Raw genomic sequence first — 12500 nt, 5'->3', positions numbered from 1 at the left:
AGGACACCAGCAGAACCTTCCCATTTCCCTCTGCTCTGGGTCTTCTCCATCCACGACCTTCTGGCAAGCCCCCCATTGCAAGCACACAACCCCCCTGCCACTCCAGGCAACTGGGCCTCCCTGCTCCACCCGGCTTCGACCTTCTACCCAACTTTTCTGTGATTCTTTCCAGAACCCTCAGGATCCCTGAGGCTGAAGATGTTGGTCAGAGGTAGTCACTTCCTTCTGCTCCAGGGCTGCCCCTCCTTAGGAGGCCCCAGTCAGATTTTACTCATTCAGGTCCAGGCTGATCATTGAAAGCACTGGATTCATGCTTGGTATTCATTCAAAGACAGTGGGTTTGTTTCCTAGCTTTGTAAAGCACTAGAAACACTTGAGTATGTCACTTGAGTATGGTGATAAGGTTTCAAGATTTGGAATTCATCTTTACCTGTTGAGAAGTTGGCAGGCCACAGGAGGAAATACAGGGACAGAGAGTGGAGCAGAGACTGAAGGGAAGGCCCATCCCACAAGCAGCCACCAAACCCAGTCACTATTGCTGATGCCAGATATGCTTATTGACAGGAGCCAGATATGGTTGTCTCCTGAGAGGCTCTGCATGACAAATACAGATGAGGATGCTTGCAGCTAACCATCAGACTGAGCACAGGGACCCCAAATGGAGGAGTTAGAGAATGGACTGAAGGAGCTGAAGGGGTTTGCAACCCCATAGGAAGAACAACAATATCAACCAACCAGACCCAAAGCTCCTGGGGACTAAACCACCAACCAAAGAGTACACATGGAGGGACCCATGGCTCCAGCCACATATGTAGCAGAGAATGGTCTTACATCAATAGGAGAGAGACCCTGGGTCCTGGGAAGGCTTGATGCCCCAGTGTAGGGGAATGCCAGGGTGTTGAGGTGGTAGGAGGTGTGTGGGAGGAGGAGCATCCTCTTAGATGCATGGGGAGGGATGGAGAGAGGAGAATGGAGAGGCGGGGAAAGGGGATAACATTTGAAATATAAATACATAAAATATCCAATGAAAAAATCATTAAAAAAAGTTGGCAAAGGGGAGGTGCCATGGGCTTGTCACCATACTCTAATTTCCTGTTACACACCTTTATTTTTATGATATATATCTACTTAATCTCAGTTACTATGACTAAAAAAATACTAATGAAAACCACGGGGGCTTACTCACTGAGGGTATATGGATTTTGAAAGACTAGAATGGGGTAGGAAAGGTCTTGGGATTATTCTGAAAACAAGACACTATAACAAACTGTGGGCCCAGTTTCTCCTCTAGACCCACACATATCTATTTAGCAGGATAAACAGATTTCAGAGGGCTGTATATGAATTAATAGAGTGTACATGACACCGGTTAGCTGCATCATTAATATCGAAGGGATAAATAGCGCAGAATGTCTGACCTGAGTGGAGAAAGATTAGTCAAGTGCAGTCTTAATTTCTGAGCCTATTTAACCATGGTGCTTAATTATTTAATCTTAGGTTAAGCACAAGAGAATGAAGCAAAAGACAAACTCTGTCCCTGTTCTGTGATTTGCACACCATTTTGTGGTGGGTGATAATTCTCGGTATGCTTGCTGTGTATGGCAGAAGCATCCTTTTGGACAACAAGGAAGAGGACCATGTACTCTACTAACTGTTCAAACAGAGGCATGGCCACTCCTTGTTGTCCTTCACAAGTCTTCTTGGAAAATAGGCAGAATAACGACTCTTGAAGCAACATGAAGGTACCAAGCTCCTGGCAAGGTGTGGTAAATTTGGCAGGGAAGTGTAATTTCCGCAATATTGTTTCCAGCCCAGGAAATGGCTCAGGTGGTTTGGTATGGGCAAAGTGCTGCCAGATCTTCCTGCTTGGGCTTGCTACTCTTGGATGGCTTCACCTGACTGAATTCCTTGCTTTGCTTTCCCTAAAGAGGCCTCTGCATTCAACTAGTTCCTCCCCACCCCCCAAATACCTCATGTGATCCAAAAAGCCTAATATGGAAGGCCTCAAGTTCATGTGATGAACCTCCCTATTAAAATAGCAAATGCATTTCCTAAAGCCCAAACCACCACACAATGGCGGAGTTCTGTGCAAGCACCATTACCTATGGAATGATGGCATTGTATGGTCAGAATATTACCAGGCCTCTCAGGTCTGTTTATCCTAAGGTCTAACAGCTATCTGACTGAGATCAAGGGAAATTGAGTATAAATTTCATGCATTTGGAAAAAGAGATGTCAAGTTTCCATAATCCAAACTCAACAGTGAAGAGAAACCCCTAGGCAGGTTGTTTTATGAAACTGCTTTTGTGAAATAGTTTTAGTTTTGCAAAGCAAACACTTTCCTGTGACCTTGGCTCAGTGATCACCTTCATTCCCTGATCATGCCATATTTCTTGAATTACAGTATATCCAAATACGGCAAAACCATTATAACCATGCTTTCCAGCTAATCAGGTTAGGTGACATGCTAATACTTCCCCAGCCTACGCAGGCTGTGCTACATATTCAACTACACATCTGCTGGAGCATCTCCGTCATTGTTTGCTGGAGGGTAATTTGGTGGTTTTGAGAAGTTTTCATTTCTAATATAGCTTTACGGGTTATGCACGGGCTTATAATTTGAGTAAGAGAAGTCTGGGATTTGTATTAATTACTCAAAAAAAAATGAATGACTAGAAAAAAAATCAAATCCCACAGAATCATCCACTTCATACATGTTTTAACTCAAAACTCCCTGAGAGCATGAGGAACTGGAAAGAGATCTGAAGCAGAACTGGCTGGGAACGCCCCTTTCCATGTGCTCGGCCCACCTCTATCGTAAGAGAAGAAGCAAAGACCCAGAGGCACTCTGGGGAGACTGGGAATAAACAGCTGGATGTGGACGGCTTAGCTAGGATCTACCGTCTACCAGCAGAGTTAAATAAGGCCGAGACAGAGCCGCTTCCTCAGCTGGTTCAGAAAATAAGGTGTGGGCTGCAAGCCTTTGCTCTGTGTTTAAGTCTGCATTGAGAGCCTGAGACAGGCAGACCAAGATCCCCCGGAGCCCAAGGAAAACACCAGGTGTCTTTTCACCGTGCCAGAAGGTGACCCAGATGTTTAGATTCTGTGGTTTCTAAGGCTTTAACCTGCTGAGTGCTATCAAGTCATCAATACCTTCTTACCAGTGAAAGTGAAATTGTTTTTCTCCTAGTGAGCTCTGAAGAAGGGATGCTATATCAATCCTCATAGCACAGCCACGTGGAGGGTCAGACTTTGAAGACAAACTTTATCCTGCTCCTTGTTAATTCCTCAGACGATTAACAATATAGAAGTACCATTCTACAGATGCTATTAGTTACTCTGTTTACCTAACACACACTCAAACAATAATCGTTGCACGACACAGGATATGAAACCATTCACTCTCCGTGTACTTTGAAATGTCTAATTACAGACTGAAGAGGGACCCTACAATAAAGAGCGCCACAATGACACTGGACAAATATTTGAAAACTCCAAAGTGAATCTCTCTTTCTCTTTCATTTTCAGATTTGGTTTTATAAGTGGACAACATTAAAATACAGAATTAAATGATACTCACAGAAGAAAACTGAGCTCCAGGTTGGACAGTAGAAGCCATGCCCTACTCGCCTGGGAGCTACAGATACTGAAGAGAACCACAGGATAGATACAGTGGCCAGACAGTGCCAGCTTAGTGGTCACCATCTCCACTCAACACCACAGCCTGTTCCATGTCTTTCTCAGCTGCCCCAGCACAGGTGACCAAGTCACACAAAGTGTCAGCATGTGGACTCCTCAACGACCCAACTCAACTCTCCCTTCAGAACTCCTCTCCAAGGAAACTGCTCTCAGGGTTTTAGCTTTAACCTTCAAAGTGTCCCTGAGCTTGTAATGGGTGCTCTTGGTTTGACTTTGCCAAATTTGACAGTTGAGCTAAAGCTTCTAGAAACTTCCGTCACCACTCTTGGTGCATGTTTTCAAGTGGTAACAGCACCAAGCATCTTGGAGGATCCCTAGAGATAAGAAAAGCAAAGCTCACTGTAGGCTCTAGAGTTCCAAGTCTTTTGGTAGATACTGCTTGGGAGAAGCACTGTTTAATATTGAAAAATCTGTATATCCATGATTAAGGACACCTCCCCTACTCAGCTTCCCTACTGGGAAGTGACAAATGTCCTAGTGTTTTTAAGTGGATGAGAACCTGGCCCTCATGTGTGGTACTGGATGTTGCATCTCAAAACTTTATATACTTCCAATGAGTCTAAATATGGGTTTTGGGAAAGAAATCACTTTAAGGGATTACTTATTTTAAAATTTTGAGTATGCACATGTGTCTGTGTGAATGTGTGCCATGTGGGTAAAGGATATTAGATGTCCCCCTCCCCCCTCCCCAGAGCTCAAGTTACAGGCAGTCGTGAGCCACCCAATGTGGGTGCTAGGGACTCAACTCAGGGCTCCTGGAAGAGCAGCGCTCATAAATGCTGAGTCATCTCTTCAGCCCTTCAAAACTCGTGTAATACAAAATAACAAGCAGCTTTTTAAAGGGAGCCATCTTGACATTCGTTTTGTGCCCTAAGGCAAGGAATAAACCCTGGGAAAGGTCTGGAAACTTCTCGTGTCGAGTGGTTTCACGGAGCATGAAGCACACCCTGGTGGGGAGTTCTGCAGAGGGAGAAGATGGACTGATACGGCATGGTGTAACTCTCTGTGTTTGCAGACGGACAACGTCCGCCGGTTGTACACACAGAGGGACCAAGGAATGCGTGGGCTTGGAGCTCTGCCCTGGTATCCCTGGATGCTTTCTCTGCCCTTCAAAGAGGTTTTCAAATTTTATATACCACTCTCTCTCTCTTGCAAACGAAAGTTTCTTCTTGCAAAAGCAAAGTCCAATTCTTTATGCCCTGTCCCCGAGCGTCTTGTCATCACTTTCCTGGGCAGATTTATAGTTTCTGGGGTGGACAGTATGTTCTCAGGAACAGTCTATGTTACATAACAAGATGGTGTGGTGTGAGGGGAGTACTATGGACATGTGGATTCATTTTGTCTCCTAATAGGAACTAAAAATAAACCTTTTGTCAAATCCACATGCCACCTTCCATACAAATACATCCATTTTTAGTTATAAAGACAAGTAGAAAGTGAGACCTTACCAAAAAAAGCCACAACTTTTTTCTCAGTCCAGCTTTCAAGCAATTCATTTGTGGTTTGACTGGCACATGCTCTCGTTCAATATCCCATCACTGGCCAGGTCTGGCAGAACACTGGCCGGTTTAGTCAATTGAGTGCGGTCAGCATCTCGCAGTCTTCTGACACAAGCTCAGTTTTCTCACCTAATGCTCTCTGGGTGCAAAAGTCATGCTTTCCCCCAAGGACCTAGTTATGCCTGAAGTAATTATTCCCAAGTCACTGTCCCCCAGTTAGATCTCGGCTTCAGATGTATAGTAAATAGTCTCTATATGGGATACTTAGAACTACATTTGCCTATTTTTATAAAAACATGTTTTCCCTAGATTCTCTCTCCCTGTCCTCACCTTTGTGAAAGGCAGCTCCATTCATTCAGTGCTTAGCAAAGCTTTGGGTTAACCCCGATGTACAGCCATTTGTCCTCTAAATACAACCACCCAGAAAGAGTCTGTCCTGGTGCGGCCAATGAATGCGTGTGTGTGTGTGTGTGTGTGTGTGTGTGTGTGTGTGTGTGTGTGTGTGTGTGTGTGTTGTGTGTGTGTGTGTGTGTGTGTTCCTGTTCAACAGAGGCCAGAAGTTAATTAAAGTGTCTTTCTCACTCACTTTCTACCTGGAGCTCGCCTATCCAGGCAGGCTAGCTGCATGTGAGCTCTGGGGATCTTTAAGTGGGTTCTGGGATCCAAACTTTTGTCTTTGTGTGGCAGGCGCTTCACTGACGGGGCCATTTCCCTCGTCCCCACTTTAACTATCCTGGACATTCACCTCCCGCAATCAATTCCTTTGTCTCTGAGTTAGTTGAGATAACCTGATGTGTATTTCCTGGCTCATTCTAAGAACCCCCCTCGGTTTCCTGGTTTCCCAGCTGACCGTGTATGCTGTCCTCACTGGCTAACAAGAAGTGATTCAAATAGAAGGCATCTTTGCTGACCTTAACAAAGGCAAGCACAAGAAGGAAGGAATGAGGTTCGATTAAGCCACCCCAGAATACAAAACAACAAAGAACGAGAATTCAGTCACAGGAGCTGGCTCGAGTGCTTCTCATGTTGTCTTAGCTTCTTGAGGTAGAAGGATGCTAGGGGTTGGAGGCCAGAGTGACCCTGGCTAACAATAAACAAACAGAAGGAGTCCTCTCAACTCTGAGCCACAGGGAGATGGAGCTAAGTCAATGAAATAGCCAGCAACAGAGCATCCTGGTACCAAGACTGATAGGGACAATCAGTACTTAAGACAGAGAACAATGCAACAAACAAGATAGATCTGGTTTTGTTTTTCAGACAGGATCTCACTGTGTAGCCCTGGCTGGCCTGGAACTCACTATGTAGATCAGGCTGGCCTAGAACTCAGAAATCTGCCTCTCCAGTGAAGGGATTTAAAGACTCATGTCACCACACCCTAACATTTCTGGACAAATGTATAGGAGGTTTCTTATAGACATCGCTCACAAACACTAGACACATTACCTGCAGGGCTCCACTCCAATCAAGTAAGAGTTCCTGTCCTCAAGGGAGCTTCAGACAGAATTTTGAGCTCCGATATGTCAGAGACATTAAGATAAAGACTCTGAACTTGGGATGACCCGAGTGTACACATCACCACTTACAGGCAGACTTCCTCTTTCCCTCAGGTGACGGCCACATATCTCTCTCCTCATTCTGTTCCTTACACTCCCTCCCCAACCCACTCTCTGCTGATGAGTGAGTTCTCCATTTCACAAAGAAAGCAGAAACGGAGAGAACTCCCACAAGCTCCCTCCCCAGCTCCTACCCACTCCTAAGCCACTGCCTTGGGACTCAGCCTTCTGTCCAGCCCCACAGAACTTTTCCTGCCTTTTACACTAAGGCTGACTCCAACCTATTGCTGCACACAAGGTCCCCACCTTCTTCAGAAAGTTCCTCCCTCCACTGTCCCCATCCCTCCTGACCTTTGGACAGACAGAGGTCAAGCCCTTTGTGAGTTGTTTTTGGGTACTTCCTGGTCCCTTGCTGGGGCACTGGGAGTGACTGATGGAGAAAGCCCATAATGGAACATTGAGAGGTACAAAACAAAATAGTTAGCTGTGAGAGACAATCCAGTCCCGCAAATCTGGACTCTGTTGCCTCAGAACCACTAGGAGGTCTATGTTTTCTGATTCACTGAATCCCACCTCATACTGACATTCCCAAGCCTCCTCCACAGGAGCATTCGACATGCAAGTCCATCTGAAGTGTGAGGTGGTTATAGTTTGTCAGTCACCCCTGGAATTTGAGCTCCAAAGGGACAGGGAGGTTTGCATATTTTCCGTTTAGAACACTAACTTATTCCCATAGTGCCCGGGACATAGAGCTTACTCAATATCTGCTGATTTACGAAGGCCTAGTGCTGCCCTTTCTGATTTGTGTGACTCCTGGGAAAATGACTAGCCCTCTCCACATCACCCTTTCATCAGTTTTGAGATGTGAGTGCTCAAAGTACAGAGCACATGGGATTACGACGGGGACTAAATGATATAAAAGAGTAAATATTTTAGCATATTTAGCATCGTGTGTGTGTGTGTGTGTGTGTGTGTGTGTGTGTGTGTGTGTGTATGTGTGTATTCAAATTTACTTTTTGTTCAACCTCAAACCCAAATTGGCACTAGCTTAGGAATATGGTGGACTGATAAGGAGGGGGAGGAAGAAGAGGAAGAGGAAGAGGTAAAGGAAGAAGAGAATGTGAAGAAAAAGGCACCCGTGTATAATCTTTCTTTCCACTAGACCAGATTCCATTTCGAACCTAACCCTGGTTTAAAAACTACTAACGTACAACCAAGCCATGTGAAAGCCTAGGTTTGTGTCCTACCGTGAGCCTCTTGCTTAGTCAGGAAACAGGGCCAGTCTGTCAGTAGCTCACACGGCTAACCCATCATCCTAACAGTCCCGTGGTTGGTGGACAATTAGTTTTCCCTTCTTCCCCATCACTGCTGCCCTCTTCTGCTCTGCTCTGAGCCTGTGTTGCTACAAAGATAGCTCCTGCCAGGATCCCTTTCCCCGTAGCTCTGTGGACCCAGGGTGGAGTCTGTTAGCAGAAGGAGAGGCTGAGAGAAAAATCTATCTCTGCTCGTCCCATTTCCTCTGGGGCTTAAATGGAAAAAAAGAAAAGTGTCCGTTTTGCCATTGTTCTGGGGGCAAAAACCCTAAAGTGTTCAAGTTGGATCCGAGTGCATTTTCTCCCATAACAACTGTGTTATATATAGTGACCCGGTCATCCTATGACACTATTAATAATGCAGACTTACGTCAACAGCCTTGCTGGGCTGGGCTGGGAGTCTAACCACTGTATGTAACAGCTCAAAGGGAAAGGGTACAGCCTCAGCAAGTTAAAGGCTTACCAGTTCTTCAGAGAGAGAGAGAGAGAAGGAGAGAGAGAGAGAGAGAGAGAGAGAGAGAGAGAGAGAGACAGAGACAGAGACAGAGACAGAGACAGGCACATGCTTGCATTGTGGGTACACATACGAAAGCACACTTGTATGCAGGTCTGTATGTCTCTGTGTGTATGTGGAGCCAAGACAGGGCTTAGGTGTTAGCTGTTCAGTTAGCATCCATCCGTCTTCTTTCTAAGACAGGGTCTCTCACTTGAACTTGCCAAGTCTGATGGATGGGCTTGCTGGTTTCTGCATCCTCAGCTCTGGGCTTGCAAATGTGGGTTCTGAGGTTGGACCACAGATCCTCATGCTTCCTGGGCAAGAACTTTACCAAAGGAGCCATTTCCCCAGCCCAGTGATTGTTCTGTTTCTTTAACAAAGATCAGTTTTTTTCCTCTCTCTCTCTCTTCCTGGTGAAACTCCGGCTTTTATTCCTATCACTTGGCTTTGTGTGTCTTCTTCTGAACATGTATTTAACACTTTTTCTTAAAAGAAGAAGAAGAATGAAGGTGAGGAAGAGGAGGAGGAGGAGGAGAAGAAGAAGAAGAAGAAGAAGAAGAAGAAGAAGAAGAAGAAGAAGAAGAAGAAGAAGAAAGAAGAAGAAGAAAAAGAAGAAGAAGAAGAAGAAGAAGAAGAAGAAGAAGAAGAAGAAGAAGAAGAAGAAGAAGAAGAAGAAGAAGAAGAAGAAGAAGAAGAAGAAGAAGAAGAAAGGTTTCTGCCAACAGAAGCCAGAAAAACAATCGCTGCTCATTTCTTCTGGCTGACACACCTTGTCTGCCAAGCCAATGGCAGCCTTTCCCTTGGGAGGAAATCCTTTCCATCTAAGAAGGCGGTGTGCCTTACAACAGTCTGCTGTGAAAAACCACCACTTTCACCTGCCATTGTGGCGAGGATGCTCACTCAGGATGTTGGGCTGAAATGCACTGAGTGGGAGTCTCGACCTGACATTAGTTAACCACTCTCCGTTTTTCAGTTTGCTTCCTTGTAGTCACAATCCAAACTACACAAGCACTGAGCTGCTCACCTACCTGGGACGGCTCATGTTATCAATCATGGTTAACCCTAACGATGTAACCAACAAGTCAGCTCAGGAAAAAGTCTGCCCTGAAGAGTCCATGCAGGAGGCAGACAGCTCCTTCAGAGTGCTTCTCCCTCCCAGATACCTCGAGCCTTCATTATTCAGTCTCTCCCCACGCCTTCTCTGCAACAATGGCCCATTGCTCTCTATCAGCTCAATCTCTTTGGATGAAACTATTGCTAATTCTTTAGCCTCTGAGTCTCTCTCTCTCTCTCTCTCTCTCTCTCTCTCTCTCTCTCTCTCTCTCTGAATAAATCTCTAGAAGTTGCAAGGGAGATTGGATTTACTGGAGTTCACTTTCAGAGCATTGGACACTCTTTTAACGAGGGTTATTTTTGTAAGGTGTTTTGTTTGTTTGTTTTGTTTTGTTTTGTTTTTGTGGCTTCCTCTACCATTGATTTGAAAATGAAGGTGTGCTTGGCAAGATATTAGACAGCATGAAGTCTGTGAGGTGCAGGGAACTTTGGCCACCCAATATTTACATGACCTTTTGAAACAAGTGTTGAAAAAGTCCAATAAATGTTGATATAAAAATCCTGATGTGAATATATACTCCAAAGAGGTGACCGTGTTATACATAGCTTCATGGTTTGTCAGGACAGTGGAAGAAATTTGGAGAGAGGGCAAGGATTAATTCTTTAGATAACCAATAACCGCTTGGTGAAATTCCTAATAGCTCTGATACTTGAGTGGGATGGACTATGATAATCTCCAGAAAATTCTATTAGTAGCCAATGGTTTGTTGTAATCTGGGGAAGATGCTTTATTGGAGGGGAGGGGGAGACTATAACCTTGAAGGTAGTAAGACAGACAATGAACACAGTCTTTTAAACACTAGGTTTAGGTATACGAAGGCAACACAAACAACTGAAACTCGACCCTAGTGCATCGTAGTCACAACGCCATTGTTCTTATTGGGTCATGGTTAAAGCTTTAAAGATCAACTGGCAACGGTATGCAGTGCAGTGCCTCAGGACTACAGTCTGCAGACACCTCAGTGTTCCTCTAAGTAGGACATCGATCCATTGTCTAAGTGTTCTTACATGGGCCAGTGGGGCAGGTGGACATTACATCATGTAAAGCAGGTGAGCTAATGACCCATGTCAGTGACCAGCATTCCATGGCTTTCAACAATCACAGAAAGTAAAGCTCCAGGATTCTACCCATCTGCCCAGGCTCTTTGCTCGGCACCTCAGGTTTTCACAGAGCAGAAGAAAAGCATAGACTGCATGTATGGTCTGTTATCAGTTAGGCAACCCACTCTACTCTCTGTACTAAAGTCAACAATACAAATTATGTTATAGTTACATATGAATCTATAGATACACAGTGGCCCATCACAAAGAGAGTGAGGCTTGGTAATTAGTTGAAGAGTCTATTTTCTAGCTCTTCTGTCCTCTCATAGGCTTGTTTGCCCAAGACTGGCTAGTCACCTAACTGCCTCTCTAACTTAAATTTTACAGGGACCCAGAGGTCAGGAATATGTTTATTTCATATCTTCTTGTATATCAACCAACACTAACCAGCTATAGAAAAATATTCTCAGACTTTAGCCACTAAAGCCAAGCCCTCTAAATCTTGAAGAGAGAAAACATCAAATAAAAACGTTGGAAAGGGTACGAAGAGGTCTGGAAGACAAGCTGCTTGTCTGCTGGTACCCGGCAGGAGGAGGAACCCAGCATCTGGGCACAACTGGAGATCTATCTCGAAAGATGATAGTTCAAGGAGAAACTAGAAGCATCCCCGGCTGGTGGGGCCGGTTCCTAGTCTGGAAAGGCTGTTTCTTCAGGAAAGCATCACTGTTTATGAACCCTGCCTTGGATGCTGGGGTCTGGTCTCTCTACCTTTCTTCAGCTTCTCTGTAGCTCTATACTTGCAGACCCCACGGTCTGAGGAATATACACTCACCCTGAGTTTCTCCTAAAGACAGTCAAGTGGGCTTGGCTTGTCCAGTCCTGCAACCATTACAAGACCCAGAGGAGCAGAGCAGAAAGTTGTTTGTCCAAAGAGACCCAGCCCCTTTTAGTCAGTTCCCAGAGACAGAGGAAAACGTCTCAATCTTGCAGCTCAGTGTGACAGGCCTTCTGGAGTCTGGACAGCTCATCATTCCAGACAGAGCCACAGTGGTGTTAAATAGGGCAAAGGGCGGGGAAGCCAACCCCCACCGGCTTTGGCGGGCCTCTCTCTCAGGACCTGGAGCACCAGGTTTCTACACACATCCTCCAAGAGGAGAGGAGTCTGGCGGTTCAGAGAATCTGCTGCAGCTAACCTCACAAAGCAGAGACAGGCCAGGGGGACTACTGCAGAAGCGGAGCCACTCACTAGCCAGCCTGAAACTCTCACCTACTAGGCGTGGGAAAGCTGCACCACAGCACAAGTCCTCCAGGTTCTGTACTGAATGTGATCGCGGTGTGTACACGTAGCATGAGAGGGGAGAAAGGAGAGGGAGGAGGGGAGGAGGAAGGAAGAAGAGAGAGGAGAGACACACACACAGGGGAGACACGGGGGGAGAGAGAGAGAGAGAGAGAGAGAGAGAGAGAGAGAGAGAGAGAGAGAGAGAGAGAAAACACGCAACCCGGAGGGGGAGGAGCTTGGGAGGTGTGGACCCCTCCTCCAAGACCAAAACAGACAGCCAGAGGATGAGGTCATTCCCCACCCCCACCCCCCAGCTCCCACTCCCAAATCTCTGGCAGCCCCTCTAGCTCTGGCTGTTCCAAGTGGTGCCTCCTTTAAGAGGGGGATGGTGTCAGGGAAGCTGGAGAAGCAGGAGGGGTCCACCCGGGTGCCAAAGCATCTTCTCCAGTCCCAAGCGGGTGGAAAAGCTGGAAAAGTCCCATCTGGCGCACAATTTCCAGGGGGTCA

At 45.9% G+C, this 12500-nt stretch overlaps 1 protein-coding gene across 2 annotated transcripts in view; it reads right to left on the bottom strand.

The window, feature by feature from the left end:
* The window catches only part of Palld (palladin, cytoskeletal associated protein), a 217016-nt gene that overhangs the window by 67219 nt on the left and 137297 nt on the right, over positions 1-12500 (bottom strand). The window lies entirely within an intron of this gene.

This window comes from Rattus rattus, chromosome 13 (genome assembly GCF_011064425.1).
Source record: "Rattus rattus isolate New Zealand chromosome 13, Rrattus_CSIRO_v1, whole genome shotgun sequence".
In the NCBI taxonomy this organism is placed as follows: Eukaryota; Metazoa; Chordata; class Mammalia; order Rodentia; family Muridae; genus Rattus; species Rattus rattus.
Note: the sequence above shows the minus strand (reverse complement) of the source record. Positions and strands in the feature narration are given on the sequence as shown.